Source organism: Pinus tabuliformis, chromosome 2_2 (assembly GCF_031772625.1).
Source record: "Pinus tabuliformis cultivar Carrire ecotype Pingquan chromosome 2_2, CPIR1, whole genome shotgun sequence".
In the NCBI taxonomy this organism is placed as follows: domain Eukaryota; kingdom Viridiplantae; phylum Streptophyta; class Pinopsida; order Pinales; family Pinaceae; genus Pinus; species Pinus tabuliformis.
In genome coordinates, this window is record NC_142300.1 from 577,754,053 (window position 1) to 577,770,307 (window position 16,255).

Consider the following 16,255-nt stretch of genomic DNA (forward strand, 5'->3'; position numbering starts at 1 on the left):
CGTGTGGGACTTTGATCAGGGGTTGAAATGTTTGCTACAACAGGCTAATATGCAAATCAGGGATGATCAACATAGGGATTGGTACATTACTTCGTTGTTACCCCATCTGAGAATATTGTTGTCACATCAAAAAATTGGCACACAAGTTGAAGCATTAGATATTTCTATGAGGTTGGAATCTTTGCCCATTCAGGATATGAATCTGGGGGTACAATAGATTCAGTTGCAGTTGGTTAGCTTACTTATGGAGTTGCAGAGCCTCAAAAATGGAAAGGAATTGCAGACTAAGGTTTTCGCATAAGTTTGGTGCTTTAAATACAAAGGCCATGGTCACGATAAGGACCATTGCCTGGTATATCAAAATTATCTTATTGGGGGAGGCCTTGTCCCCCTAAAGCCAGAAAATACCATTGGACCAAGCACGGGAGTAGCACCATGTTGCATTGTTTTTTAGGTTACTGTAAAACATGCGATAAATAATTGTCATCTACCCCCAACAATTGTTTTGCAATTTCTGCAAATATGTAGGTCATGATGAACGCCATTGTCAAAGTTATAAATTAATGATGGATAGAACCCCTACGTATAGAATGCAGCCAGAGACTTGTCCTCAACAATATTAGGGCGCAACTGTGGTGCACAGAGGATTCCAAGGTCGAGGAAGAGGGCGAGGAGGAGGATATGGAAGGGGTCGTAGTCAAATCATTTGTTACAATTGTGGGGAAGCTGGTCAGTTTTCACGTGATTGTTAGAATCCAACACACCCTTCCTATTAGTATTGTCATTGGTTTGATCATGTCATCGAAGACTGCCCTGTGCTCATCGTGAAGATGCAAGAAAAGAAGACTCAAACTCAGTAGCCTACCTATAACATCTAGATGATGATATCTGAACCGCGTGAAGAGGGTCCTAGTGTTAATATTGTTACGAGAAGTGGCGTAGCTACCGGGGAATAAAGGGAAGAAACTCAAGGAAAATGTATGGGCTCACAAGGTTGTTGATAAGGAGACAAGATTCTATGTAAACAAGGTGAAGGAAATGTTTTTGGAAGAAAAAAGGAGCTTCATGGATGAGGGAGCTTCTATGTCAAGGACTCAAAGTACGGAAAAGTTTGAAGATGCTAGTACTATGCAGGAGGCATACCCCTCCTTGTTAGCATCATTTTTAAAATCCTGCATGAAACTCCTACGGGATAAGAAGGCAATAGAAGGACTGCAATAATTGATAGATAATTGCACTAGTAAGAATAAGCCTCTACCAGAACAACGCGTAGAACATAAGGTGGGAAAAAGTAAGGAGATAACTGGTCGTGAAATGAGAATGACTGCACAGATTGGATAATACGAAATGTACCAAGTAATTCTTGATTTGGGGTTTGATACAAATGCTCTGCCAAAGAAAACTTGGGAAAGAATGGGAAGACCAATGCTATAGTGGTCCCTGATCCAGCTAAGAATGGAAAATCAACATATGATTTTTCCTATGGGGTGCCTACATGGAGTGACTGTGGATATTAAAGGGGCGCATGCCATAGTTGATTTTGAAGTGATCGAAATAGTGGATGACAGTAACCCATCCCAGCATTTCTTGGCATTGATTGGGCATTTGATATGAATGTGATCATCAACCTGCAGAAGCACAGTATGAAATTTGAAAAGAAAGAACTAAGGGTGATTGTGCCATTGGATCCAGCCAAAAGTGCAAGATATATTGAACCAGTACTTGATTATGAGGAGGATGATGACATTGAGAAGATCTATAAGATGACTACGCTTGATGAAGATTGGATCAACCCTAAGAAGATGGGCGAATTACATGGGAGAAGGATATATCCTGTAATTCATATTCAGATAAGAAGCTTGAACACTGGAAAAATAGGTTGCATGAAGTATCATCATTGCACCGCAACAGGCTTACCAAATCACTACAATATATGTCCACAGAGGTACGCAATTTATCATATTATTATTCTTTAGAGGATGTCAATTTATTTTTTGATAAATTTGAAAGGGATGTATCGAAGGAACATCAGTTCCAAGTGCTATAAATTGTGCTGCGAGCTATGCCTTCCTATTGGTGGGGCACGCATAAGAACAATTTTGCAGATTGGAAGGAGTATCGAAGAATGGTGAACTTAAAGTTTGGGTACACTAATACCCGCATTGCGGAAAAATACATAGGGAAGGATGATCTGTGTGAGAACTTAACTTGTTGGACAAAAGCATGGGGAGAAGAACCACAGTCGGAATGGGTTCATATATTCTGCCATGCTTTGGATACAATCCCGAAGAACTCGTATCTTGAAATGGAGTTGCAACACAGGACCGCAGAATGGAATGTTTTGAATGAAAGTTTTGTGTTAACTTTTAGCTTTGAATATGGGTTTGAGTGTATTGATGAAGCATCACAGGATATCAAAGTTTCTATATTCAAAATTCCTAAAGAACAGGTTGAAAGAGTGCAACTAGATTGGGTTACACAACTACGCCATGTGCTCGAATGCTACAATGTGACCGAAGAGGATGGTGAAGAAGATCCCAGGAACATCCACATTCCTAAGTTCGAAGGACAACGTAAAGTCAAGGGACCTACGGCATAAATCCTTGATATATCAAAGCCCTTAAAGGCCAAGTAGGTGAATATTGGATTGGAAGCACAGTTGAAGTTCACGAACATAGGTGACTATTGGGACGAAGATACAGTAGATAAGGTCGCAAAGCTATTGCATGAGTATCAAGGATTGTTTCCCACCAAGTTCTCTAATCTAAAATAGATAGTAGGGGATCTGGGAGTCATGAAGATCACTTTGAAGCCAAATGCAAAGCCAGTGAAATAGCACCCCTATCGATTATATCCTAAGTATAAGGAAAAATTGCGCAAGGAATTACATAAAATACTTGAAGCAGGGATCATTGAACCTATCAAGGAATCAAACTTGGTTAGTCCCATGGTGGTTCAAGAAAAGAAAACGCAGGGTGAAATTTGGATATGCATAGACATAATAAAGTTGAATGATGCATGTGTGCACGATCCATTCCTACACCATTCACGGATGAGGTACTGGAGAATGTTGGAGGACAGGAAGCCTATTCGTTCATGGATGGATTCTCAGAGTACCATCAGATCAAGATCGCGTTGGAGGACCAGAGTAAGACCACCTTCGCGACTGAATGGGGTTGTTTTCAGTATACATTGATGCATTTTGGGCTTAATAATTCCCCTGAAATCTTCTCTAAAGTGGTAATTACTACCTTCAAGGAATTTATCCATAAATTTTTGGAGGTCTACTTTAATGACTGGACAATGTTTGGGTTAGTAAAGCAACATGTTGCTAGTCTGCACCCCATGTTGGATACTTGTCGAAAACAACAGATAGCCCTTAATTTGAAGAAATGCATATTCTGCATACCCTACGGGATACTTTTGGGCCATGTTGTTTGCAAGCAGGGCTTGATGGTATACCCTACCAAAATTGCAGTAATCGTCAATCTAGAAGCCCCAAAGAATGTTAACAACTACGCACAATGTTGGGCCGTACGGGATATTATAGGAAGTTCATCAAAGCATATACAAAAATCACTGCGCCCATGAAAATATTGCTGAAAAAGAATGCAACATTTTGCTGGGACGAGGACTGCCAGAAGAGTTTGGATATTTTGAAGGAGAAAATGGTCACCGTGCCCATTTTAATGTTCCTCGACTAGAAGAAGTAGCTCCATGTACATGTAGATGCATCCTACATAGCACTAGGATTTGTGATGACCCAACCAGGCAAAGGAGATATTGACCATCCAATACCATTTGCAAGTATAAAGTTGTCAAAGGCAAAAAGAACTATTCAACCATAGAGCACGAGGGTTTAGAAATGGTACATGCACTGCAAAAATTCAGGCACTATCTATTAGGTGCGCACTTCAAGATGTATACAAATCATTCTACTCTAAAATACTTTATCAACAAGCTTTTGTTGGGGGGGAAGATTTGCAGATGGTTTCTACTTTTCCAAGAATATGATTTTGAATTAATTGTGAAGCCAGCGGGCCTGAATGCTGGTCCAAATCACCTATCACGAATTGAGAATGGGGATGAACCTATGAGTCTAGAGGAAGGGTTGCCTGATGTGCAGCTCTTTGTTGTTCACATCACAGATGATCATTTTGCACATATAATTCAATTATTGTCTACAAGTACACCTCCTTAAGGGTATTCGATGCAACAAAAGAAAGAAATGGTGGTCTAGGCTATAGATTTCTCTACTAACGTCGGACACTTATCCAAAATGGGCTCTGTTGAAATATTGCGTAGGTATGTTCTGGAGTATGAGTGGCAAAGTATTCTTGCAGAAGCTCATGGAGGAGTAGAGGGAGGACATTATGCAGAAAGAGCATCTGTGCAGAAGATCCTACATGTAGAACTTTGGTGGCTGACTGTGCATAAAGACTCCAAAATATATTGCAGGGCATGCGATGTCTGCCAGAGGATGGGGAGACCATCACGAAGAGATGAATTGCCACTGAATCTGCAAGTGACGTTGCAGGCGTTTGATAAGTGGGAAATCGACTTTGTGGGACCAATATAGCCACTAGGGAAGAAGACAAGGGCCATATATAGCATTACCGTGACTGAATGTTTAACCAGGTGGGTGGAGGCACAGCCTATAAAAGATTGTAGTTTCGCTACCACCACAAAGTTTATTTTTTAGTATATCTTGTCTCGGTTCAACTTCCCTGTATTTTGATGAGTGATAGGGGCACAAACTTCTTGAATGAGAAATTTTTTTCGTTGATTGAGTAATTCCATATATATCATCTGAAGAGTATGCCTTATCACCCTCAAGCGAATGGCACAGTCAAAGCCTTCAACAAAAATCTAGAAAGTTTTTTGACAAAGATTTGCAACGCAGAGCGAAATGACTAGGATGTGCGCATACCAACGGTCCTCTGGGCATACAGGACTACCTGCAAAATTTTGACAGGACAAACATTGTTCTGACTGGTATATGGGTAAGAGGCTATAATTCCCATGGAATACTGTTGTGGGGAAAAATGCCTATGCAGGACGATCCTATCCACCTAAGGTGTGACAGTGCCTTAGCAGCAAACGAGTACAGCTATTCTGGTTTCTTCCTTTATGAAATGTGAAAGAAGAGAGATCAATAGACTTACCGATGTCTTCCGTTTGTCCCTCGATCCGATCTCTCTTCTCTTTGGGAGTTCACAGCTACTTTCCTTCTTGCTTATCCAGCTTCAACTTCCTGCAAGATCACAAGAGAACAGCTACTTGCGACAAGAGAACAGCTAATTGCGACAAGAGAAGAACTCTACACAAAGATAGATATTCACATTCATAACTAGTTTAGGATTAGAAATAAACCAAATACACTAATACATTCATACATCAAAAATACATCAGCATATAGGAGAAACCAAGATAGCTTTATTGATGAATAACAAGGTTCAGGAAGAGATACAACCCAGAGGGCTCCAATCCAGCATCTCCTTCCCAGCAAATGGAATTTCTATCTTCACCCCTTTCAAAGCATTAAGCACCCAATGATTCCAATCTCAAACCAACAACAATTCTTTGCAATAACAAAATTCCAACCTCCAGATCTCATGGAGAAGAGATCCATATATAGATGTTTGGAGAGAGGATGAGTCAGCTTGAGATCTGACTAGTGTCCTCTCCCTCTATCGGTTCTTGAGTCCACTTGGAGGTTCTTGCTTCCACTTGGAGATTTGGAACCTCTTACTCATCACCAGTCGAATTCCTTGAGGCAAGTGTCATTTTGGAAGCTTCCTGGGTTTTAAAACCTTGAGAAATGAGCCTGCCACATGTCCATTCTCGTTCAGCGCAGGTAGCCAATGTTCCAGTTGACATTCAACGCAGGTAGCCAGTGTTGGCTTTGACATTCAGCGCAAACAGCTAGTGTAGCCACTGAAATGATCCTGATTTGACTTGTTTTGAGCAGTTTTTGGTGGAGAACTTCTGTGAATTACTGTGGTTAGTTAGCCTTGTTCCTCTAGGGGTAGGAACAACATGTTTAGGGACTTTGGATCCCTTAGATTATGGACATTTCATGCTCAATGTTGTAAGGCACAAAAATTTCTATAACAGTTGCCCCCTAAAGTATGAGGCTGTTTATCGGGCGAAATGCTTTATCAGGGGGATCCGAAGTTCATCCAATGCTGGGAGGAGACCTGTAATACAATACAATACAATACATTATTTTTCATGCTGCTTTCATGATCTAGCTGAGGCGGGCATTCCCATGCTCAGCTTTATAAATTCATTTTTCTGTACATACAACAGACAATCGTCTGATGACAGACTGATAATTTTGATGAAATTATCATCCTTTGAGTAGGATGATTATCTGCTGCAATGATGTACATGTCAATGTATTTATTTTTCCTGAATATATATCACAGCCCGGATGGATGAAACTAGATCTGGGGTCTTCAAACTCGTTCGATCTTCACTCTAAGTACAAGTCGATCCATGTGAGAAATGTTCTGAAGTCGAACATGGAAAGACATCGCTTGATTACCGGTCAATGATGTAAACCGTTAACAAGCGCGAGAGGAATCACCGATAATGATAATGACCCTCAAGGTACTGCAGTACAATTCACGTGGTGTGAATAAAGTACTTGGCGTCGAACACGACGCAAAATCTTTCGGTCGAAGGTCATTGATGTATACCTGTCGCCGGAAGTGAGAAACTTACCATTGTGGCATGCAAGCTTCAAAGTACTGAAGGGGTTGTTCCTAGATCAACTTCTTGGATAATGAGCTGATGTCGACAAGAAGCGATCCGTCAAAGGAGGGCCTTAATGAATCCCACATCAGTGACACGGAACGGAGCTAATGATTTTAATGGAGGTGAAAACGATCTGTGACACATGATTCAGGGTGGCGGTCATGAAAGGATGAAGGATAATGTATGGCAGTGGATGGGACACGGTTGACTTTTCTGAACGACTTCTCTTGAACATATGGCGACACTGATACGATGGATCGGTAGCATTACCCCAAATATGGATGGTATGGCGAGACCATGGTGATGTGACCGGTGAATGAAACAACCCAACCCGATTGTGGTACGGAGGAAAAGTGTCATGTTCAAGAGCGACTTGCTACCATCAAAGTTTTCTTTAGTTTCTCCCAATTTTTCCCCAGTCATTGCTGACCAGTACCTCTTTATTTTTGTCAAGCTTGAGGAGGATAACATATGCTTGTTCTATAACATGCCCTTCGGGCAAGCCCATCGCTATGTTTTAACGAGCCTAGCGATAGTGAAACTCGTTCTCGTCTAAAGACGAGTTTGTCGCTATTTAATGATTTTAACGAGTCTAACGACAAGGATAACTCGGTCCTTTTCATTTTTAGAGAGTCTGAAAAGGTACATAAAGTTAACTCCAAAATTCCTTTTTCGTCATCTAATCCCTTAAGTCCGAAAAAGTATAAAACAATACAGAAGGGATGAGTTTTCGATAGTTTTAACGAGCCGAATAAAACAAGCGCTCGATCTTTTTGTGCAATAATCCCTCAGGTCCAAAAAGATTAAAATCTAGAGGAGGGATAGCTCTTCCTGTCCCTTTAACGAGCTGGAAGGCCAAGGACTCGACAATCTTTTCATATTTTACGAGTCAGTTGAAAAGAGCTTAAAGAAGACTCGTCTTTTGAGGAACGAGTGATAAACGGGGTTAGCAGCTGATTCCAGGTACAGGTTGGAATTTTCCAATCACGGCAGTGTCACAAGGATGGTTATGTGAAATCACTCTTCGCAGCTGTTCCTCAAAATGGGTAAACAATCATATGGAGGTGAACGATCGGCCAAATGGAAAAGTGGAGGTGACGGTGCAAACTCGACCAAGGCTTTAATGGCTGATGATATTACATTCACAGTGGTTATTTACCACGATAGTTCATTTTTTAACGAGCTTAAACGCAGGTGGAAACATTTGCTCGGTCTTATGTTTATTTTTTAACGAGCATGAACTATGTGCTAAAACTGCTCGGATCTTGCGTTTATTTTTTAACGAGCATGAACTGTGTGCTAAAACTGCTCGATCTTTGCGTTTATTTTTTAACGAGCATGAACTGTGTGCTAAAACTGCTCGATAAGTTTGCATGCCCCCAGCATAATAACACAAAACGAGGTGCATGCCCCCCAAGCTTCATTGCATTCAACTCGGTGGTTGGAATGAAGGTTTACCTTTTAGATTTGGAAAGGAGATTGTTTCATTTTTTAATGAGGTTGACACAGTAAAAGAACTATCCTCATGACTCCTTGTTTCATTTTTTAACGAGGTTGACACGAGATTAGAACCGTCCTCGGAGCCCACTGTATTTACAGTATTTCTATTAGGGTGATGATCCACGCTGACAAAATGTTTAGGAATCTTCCGAATCCATTAGATATAGAAGATTTCATATTGTAGGTTTCCACTGTGGCCACTTCCGCCAGATTACTTGCAGGCGGTAGGGAAAAAGTACCCATTAAGGCAGGGTCTTTTAGGAGACCTACTCCAATATTTTGAAGCGAATGATTGCTTCCATGGATCATTGGAATGCTTCCCGTAACTTGTGAACTGTCGGGGAGGAAAGTTTGTTGGTCGACGACTGTAATTCCTCCTTGAAAGGGAAATGCAATCTTCTTGAAGTAGATCAACACAACTGCGGCCATGGCATATATCCAGGGCCTTCCCATTAGGATGTTGTAATCGAGGTTTCCACCAATTACTTCAACATCAATTCCTACTGTTTTGCCCCCTAGTTCAAATTGCAAGTTACTTAAAATTCCGTATGGAGTGTATGATCGTCCATCAAATGCTTTTAACGTCGTTGACGATCTCGACAAGGGTGGTGAGCCTAAATTTTTCCAGCAACTCATCGACATAATACACGTAGATGCTCCCTCATCAATAATTGTTCGATGAACAGTTTTGTTGAGGGCTTTCACTTGAATAAGGAAAGCTAGTTGAGCTGGTAACTTAGGGTCATATCCTTTATGATCAAAGGCCACAAGATTGGAGTCCATTGGGTCAATTTTACCTATTGCTGATAATAAAGCTTGCTCTTGGGAGAGGCAATTTTGCGGTACCTTAAGCGTCGACATAGCGGACGGCGGTTGGGCCAGGTCCTCTATTATATTATAATTCTGTGCTATTTTTGCACGAGGATGAAATGTCAACTTGTACACTACTCCCTTTGGCGACTTTATTATTTGTTCAGGAATGGTGGGTGGCACAACTTTGGTCAAAGTTGTTGTCGAACTACTAGGTTGTTCATTAGCCTTGTTATTCGACACCTGTGGATTCCCGTAATCTTTATTCCTTTCCAAAGCATCATTTTGTTGCTTTGAGATAGACAACATAAGCACTTGGGATCGGGAAGCATTTTGATTAGCAACCAGTTTGGTACCCTGGCTTGGAAACGGATCAGTCAATACTGCTGAGGTTTTTGAACTCTTAAAGAGTTTCTTAACTTCAGGTATATGTGGACAATCTCTCGTCCAATGATCCTCATCGCATATATGACACCCCGCAGGGGGTTTCCTTTTTCTCCCTTTCTTTTTCTTCTTGCCCCCTGGTTGCTTCAGTTGTTTGCCCTTGTCAATCGACACGGCATTTACTTCCGAGGCAAGAAGTTCATCTTTTGCATTTTGATTTGAAATCTTACGGGCTTTCTTGGAAGTAGCCTTTTTCGATTTCGCGTTTGTCGTGCCAATCACGCCATCGCCGGCGTGAGAGTCATTGTTTGATTTAGGAGGAGGAGGAATTGAGAATTCCGGTCTAGGGGCGTCAGGTATTTTGTCGTAGAGCGTGCCAGACTGGGTATAGACCAAGTCCAGATATTGCGCACGAGCGATAACTTGCTCTTCCGTTACGACTCCCCCTTTTGCCACATCTTCCGTGATGGTAGGAAGTAATGACTTGATAAACCATTCAGCTAATAGCTGATCGGGAACGTACGTTTTTACCATCCTATGACGACGTCGCCACTCATGTATATGATCAGATATGTGAGTGGCCATTGTCTGTTTGAAGTTGGTTAGGAGTTCCGTTCCCGTTTCATACCTTATCAGTAATTGAAAATGGGTTAAGAAAGTCGTGGCTAAGGTACTGAAGTTGTCGAAAAAAGCTCTAGGCAACTCAATATACCATTTTTCTGCTGGACCCGTTAACGTCCTCTGAAAAAGGCGAAGCCTTATCGAATCATCGTTTAGGGTGTTTGATGAACACCATAGATGAAATGTCATCACGTGATTCGATGGATCTTCACCTAGATTTCCATTAAATTTAGGAATATCTGACGGAAGTTTATGCGGAATCGTTGGCCACTAAGGCGCATAAGCAATTGGATCATTCGTCAGTCGGTTTAGATCTGGTAATTCTAGAGTTTCAACAAAGGGCAATTGTTGATTCAGGTTCGGCGAAGCATACCCAGGATAAGATGGAATCGCCTGAGCAGTGGGTCTTTGCATACCAGCATAATGTATTTGATGCTGGAAACTTTGACAAGGTTGATGGGCATAACCATTATAGTATGGTTGTTGATACCCGCTTTGGAAATGCAGTTGCCCATTACTTACAAAGACTTGTTGCTCAGGTCCTTGATATGATTGCTGGAATTGCGGTTGTTGAGATTGAACCAGCCTTGGTTGTTGGACCATTTGTTGTTGTCTAATACTGGATGATTGACCAAGATGAGGAGTCATAGTACTTGTTTGAGCCTGAGTCGCTCCAGATAAGGAGGCACTAACCTAAGGTTGTGATTGAGTTGTCGAGACAAGAGGTTGTTGTATTGCAACCTGAGAAACTTGGGGTTGACACACAACAGGTAGCGCTTTTACTTGTGACGCAATCACCATATCAGTATAGTGGGAATATTCGACACAGGGTGGATTGGTTGCATTGAATATGCAACCCTTGGTTGTTGAGGCAGTATTGGTACCCAACCGCTGGATGTAATTCCAGTTTGACCTGAACTTTGTTGTAAACTCCCATATGGTTGTTCTCCGGGAGGGAACAATGAAAAGGCATACTACCCTCCATATGGTGGCAATCTGGTACTTAAAGGGTAGATTGGCCTTTGAAGACACATTGGATCGATTTGTTGAGTTTCAACATAAGAAATACCAGATGATAATCTGGATGAAGAAATAGGAACTAACCATGTCGACGAAGCAGTCCCTGATGGGACTCCGGCTTGTTGTTGATAACTTGCCGGGACAGATGGTATACCATTGAACATCGTTGGAGTAGCAGCAGGAGGTTATGCCACTACTGTGTCGGATGACACAGTCCTGGATGTCGACGGTTGTTCAGACATATCTATTCTATCCAAAAGATTTTCTAGCGATTCTACAAGAACTTATGATGAAAAGAGACTAACTTCGAAGATCAACGAGGGAATGGTGATGATTATTCCGTTAAAATAAATTTTAATGACGCTTTAGACACAACCTGCTTTTTCAATTTTAACGAGTCGAGAAAAAGCAAAAGATGAATCTAGTCTCCTTCGATGTTTTAACGAGCCCGAAGTGACAAATGCTCGGATGGACTTTTTCCGTTATAGAGTCTGAAAAAGGCCAAAAGGAACTGCTCTGGAGTTCTAGGTAGAGGGTGTGCCAAACTTTTCGCAAAACCGCAGAATACTTTTTAAGGTACGGCCGGTCGATCTTCCTGAATGTTGTGTTCAGTGCATTACGATCAGTAGGGCGGCCGACACGACTTCCTAAGGATAAAGGTTTTATGCCTATAGGGGTCTCCCAATATATACTCGACGGTACGTGGGAGCACAATCCGTACTGGCGCTATCATCCCTCAGGAGGAATCACCCACCATCAGCGAGATCGACAGTCACCAGGCTTTACGACGCCGGAACACGTCTCTAGCCTAGACCTCTATGTCGTGCGTTATGTTGCAAAGCGTTGTTAAGTTCATTCAATTTATTTTAGGTTGATCTTTTTAGAAGTTTTCCTTTTGAGGTTCACCACAAGATGTATGATACAATTCCTAAATGCAGTCTAAAGATGATAAACAAGCTTTATATCTTTTCAACTATGAAAATCCTAGCTACAAAGGGAAAAGAAAGACACCATCTTTTCTCAAAGAGCAATCAACACACTCTAATGCACTTTTCCTAAATCAAACATGCAAACTATCAAGATGCAAATGCACAATGCAGGTGTTTGTTTTCTGCTCTCTTCATATTGATGTCTAAAAAGAAATCTTTTTGTACAACTTTGAATTTGCTTTTAAATGACAATTACAAACAAGTTTACTTTTTCGAAATCAGAAAGGGTAGAAGAGAATACAACACTTAACGATTTTCGAAATGAATACTTGTTTCGACACTTAAAAGAGACAAACTCAAACCAAAAGCAAAAGTAAATGTATAATCAACTGCAAATAGCCAATGAACTCTCTCCTAAGATCACAATAAACAGATCTGAATCAAGGGCTACAGGATGATTATTTCACTCTTGCAAAGGAAAACTGTAAATGACGCCACAAACACATAAAAACACTCACAGTCTTTTTGTACAAAAGGAGGCGGAATTTAAGCAGAGAAAAGGAGTTATCAGACAAGTACCTATGCTGGTTACAGGCTGCAAAAATCAGAGATCAAAACAAGGCAAAACAGAGCAGAGAACCCCAGCTGCACAAGGCCTAACTAGATCAACGCACCCTCAACACAGGGGTTTTGACATTCAGCGCAGGTAGCCTTCACGAGACCTGCGTTGAAATGCAGAACCTCTTCACAGGGTCTATGCTGAAGGAGAAACGAGAGTTTCTCACTGGGTTCTGGGTCACAGTTTGCTGATTAATCTACGGTTTCAGGCCAAATAAAAGCAACAAGCAAGGTACAATCAAAGGGATGCTTTGAAGAAGGGCTAAGATCTATCACAAAGGATCATCAAATCATTTGTGAGTCCATTGTTCAGATCATAGACAAATCCAGTGATTGGATCAAAGCAGTAGATGTCTACTTTGCATCTGAGAATAGCAGATGCAGTTCGATTGTTGTTGTTGAGTCTATGAAACAAACAATAATAGAGACACAAATAAAATGACTAAAGAGATCTCCCCAGTGGAGTCGCCAATTTGTTGTGGGAAAAAATGCCTATGCAGGACGATCCTATCCACCTAAGGTGTGACAGTGCCTTAGCAACAAACGAGTACAGCTATTCTGGTTTCTTCCTTTATGAAATGTGAAAGAAGAGAGATCAATAGACTTACCGATGTCTTTCGTTTGTCCCTCGATCCGGTCTCTCTTCTCTTTGGGAGTTCACAGCTACTTGCCTTCTTTCTTATCCAGCTTCAACTTCCTACAAGATCACAAGAGAACAGCTACTTGCGACAAGAGAAGAACTCTACACAAAGACAAATATTCACATTCATAACTAGTTTAGGATTATAAATAAACCAAATACACTAATACATTCATACATCAAAAATACATCAGCATATAGGAGAAACCAAGATAGCTTTATTGATGAATAACAAGGTTCAGGAAGAGATACAACCCAGAGGGCTCCAATCCAGCATCTCCTTCCCAGCAAATGGAATTCCTATCTTCACCCCTTTCAAAGCATTAATCACCCAATGATTCCAATCTCAAACCAACAGCAATTCTTTGCAATAACAAAATTCCAGCCTCCAGATCTCATGGAGAAGAGATCCATATATAGATGTTTGGAGAGAGGATGAGTCAGCTTGAGATCTGACTAGTGTCCTCTCCCTCTGTCAGTTCTTGAGTCCACTTGGAGGTTCTTGCTTCCACTTGGAGATTTGGAACCTCTTACTCATCATCAGTCGAATTCCCTGAGGCAAGTGTCATTTTGGAAGCTTCCTGGGTTTTGACACCTTGAGAAATGAGCCTGCCACATGTCCATTCTCGTTCAGCGCAGGTAGCCAGTGTTCCAGTTGACATTCAACGCAGGTAGCCAGTGTTGGCTTTGACATTCAGCACAAACAGCTAGTGTAGCCACTGAAATGATCCTGATTTGACTTGTTTTGAGCAGTTTTTGGTGGAGAACTTCTGTGAATTGCTGTGGTTAGTTAGCCTTGTTCCTCTAGGGGTAGGAACAACATGTTTAGGGACTTTGGATCCCTTAGATTATGGACATTTCATGATCAATGATGTAAGGCACAAAAATGTCTATAACAAATACATAGTGCCAAGCTTACGGATTACAGCAGCTACGGACATGGCTGATCGCGATACCATGGAGGAATGACTTGCGCAACTTGTTGAGTTGGAGGAGGATCACTTCTTGGTTGGATTTTATCAGCAGGTGCAAAAGGATCATGAAAAGGCATGGCATTATCTCCATATCGAATAGCGCACCTTCGAGATCAAAGATTTAGTGTTGCTATATGACAATAAGTTCACATAATTCCAAGGAAATTTTCAGATGCATTGGTTGAGGCCATATGTTATGAAGGAAATTAGAGATGGAGGTGCAGTTCAGCTCGTGAAGATGAATGGGGAATTATTTCTGGGAAAAGTAGATGGGAGTCAATTGAAGTTGTACAGGCGTGATCCACCCCTGGGCAATGACTGCATGATAGTGAGATAGTATTAGTACTCCAAGCAGCTGCAAGGAAGCACGGGACTATAAACTACATTGTTCGAAAGTTAGAAAGACAAAGTGAAGGGATTGTGCGACAAGTTGAAGGATGGCACCGAGGGGAGTTGCACTGAATGAGTTGCTCTAGATGGATGGGTTCCACACAGTCTGGCCAAAAAGTGATTATTGGAAGCACTATAGCTGACTTGATGGTGATTTTTCCATTGGAAGAAGTGGGAGAAAAGCATTTATGGAGCATATCTTTGGAAATCTGCCTCCAAATGTGCATTAATGACTATGAATTGGAGGGAACGGTTGGATTTGAATTCAAATTGGTCCATAAATATGCCATATGGCTCTACATTCAAACACTTTGCTTCCTAATAGGTTGCCTTAAGTTTTTTCGCCTTGCTTTGCACCAAATAAAGTGTTGTATGTCTCAGAAGGATTGGGAAGAAATTCTTTCATAGCTAAAGTTCACAAACTTTCCTGATTGGCACCATAAGATCATCTTTGAGAGAATGACTGCAACTCACCCTGAGATGGAGCCAGCCTAATCTGTACCTGCAGGCTTTTCGACTACTACGCCTAGGTCACCAAGGCCTAAGACATATGCTTCCACAATGCGAGATAAGAAGTAGAAAAAACCTCAACAAGTCCCGGTGCAACAATCACGCGAAAAAACCCAACTTCATAACTACTAGAATGAGGGCATTTCTTTCCACTATGCCTGGTTATGGTTTTTTATCATGTTGGTGACCTGGAGCATGTCCAAAGAGAGCTAATTCCCTTAGCAGGACTCAAACCTACCGGAGGCTGCGAAGTTCACTCCATTATGGGCTATTAAAGACCCCATGCACATAATGGAGACAAAGATATTTTTGGTTTTGTTTGAGACAGAACTAAGGACGGAGATCAACCAGTGGCAAGGCTATCACCCATTTTTCACACACAATACGAAAATGTCTCTGATTTTAAGGCAAATTTCCATAATCTATAAATTCGCGCTAAGAAGGATGCCATGGGCATATGGCACAAGTTACCTTACTTGGTTGTCGAGGAAGATATATTAGGGGTTGTCAACAAGTGGCTAAGTGACTGACTCACCCCTTATGATTCCAACGTTGGTACTAGTAAGGTTGTCGAAGGTTTAGTAGCGCAAACCACGGCATCAGAAAAGAAGAAGGAAGCACAGAAGGTCTCCACTTGAGAAAGGCCTGCACAGAAGAAAGCAGTTGCTTCAAGGGAGAAAGAAGTGGTGGCCAAGGAAAAAGAAACAACATAGGAAAAGACTACGTCGCAAGCCACCATTGACATCGACGAGTCAAACACTGAGTGAACTCATGTGGAGGATGAAACAGAGGTCGAAGAACAAAATGGCATAGAGTTGGAGTCCCCCTTTGTTTTCGAGAAGCGACAAAAGAGGAATTCCACAGTGTCGCACAAGAAGTAAAAGTATAATAAATTGGTGGTTGTGACACCTTTGGTCCTCAACGAAGTTGACTTAGAAGAAATTTTGGATGTAGTCCATGATGCTACGATGGACCTATGGGGCTACTTTGAAGAATGGTACCAACAGACGCTTGGTAAGGTACAATAGGGCCTGAGGGAATTTCAAGTCCAAATAGGTCTTTTGCAAGCAAGCCTAGGATAGGCGAGCGAGAAGAAA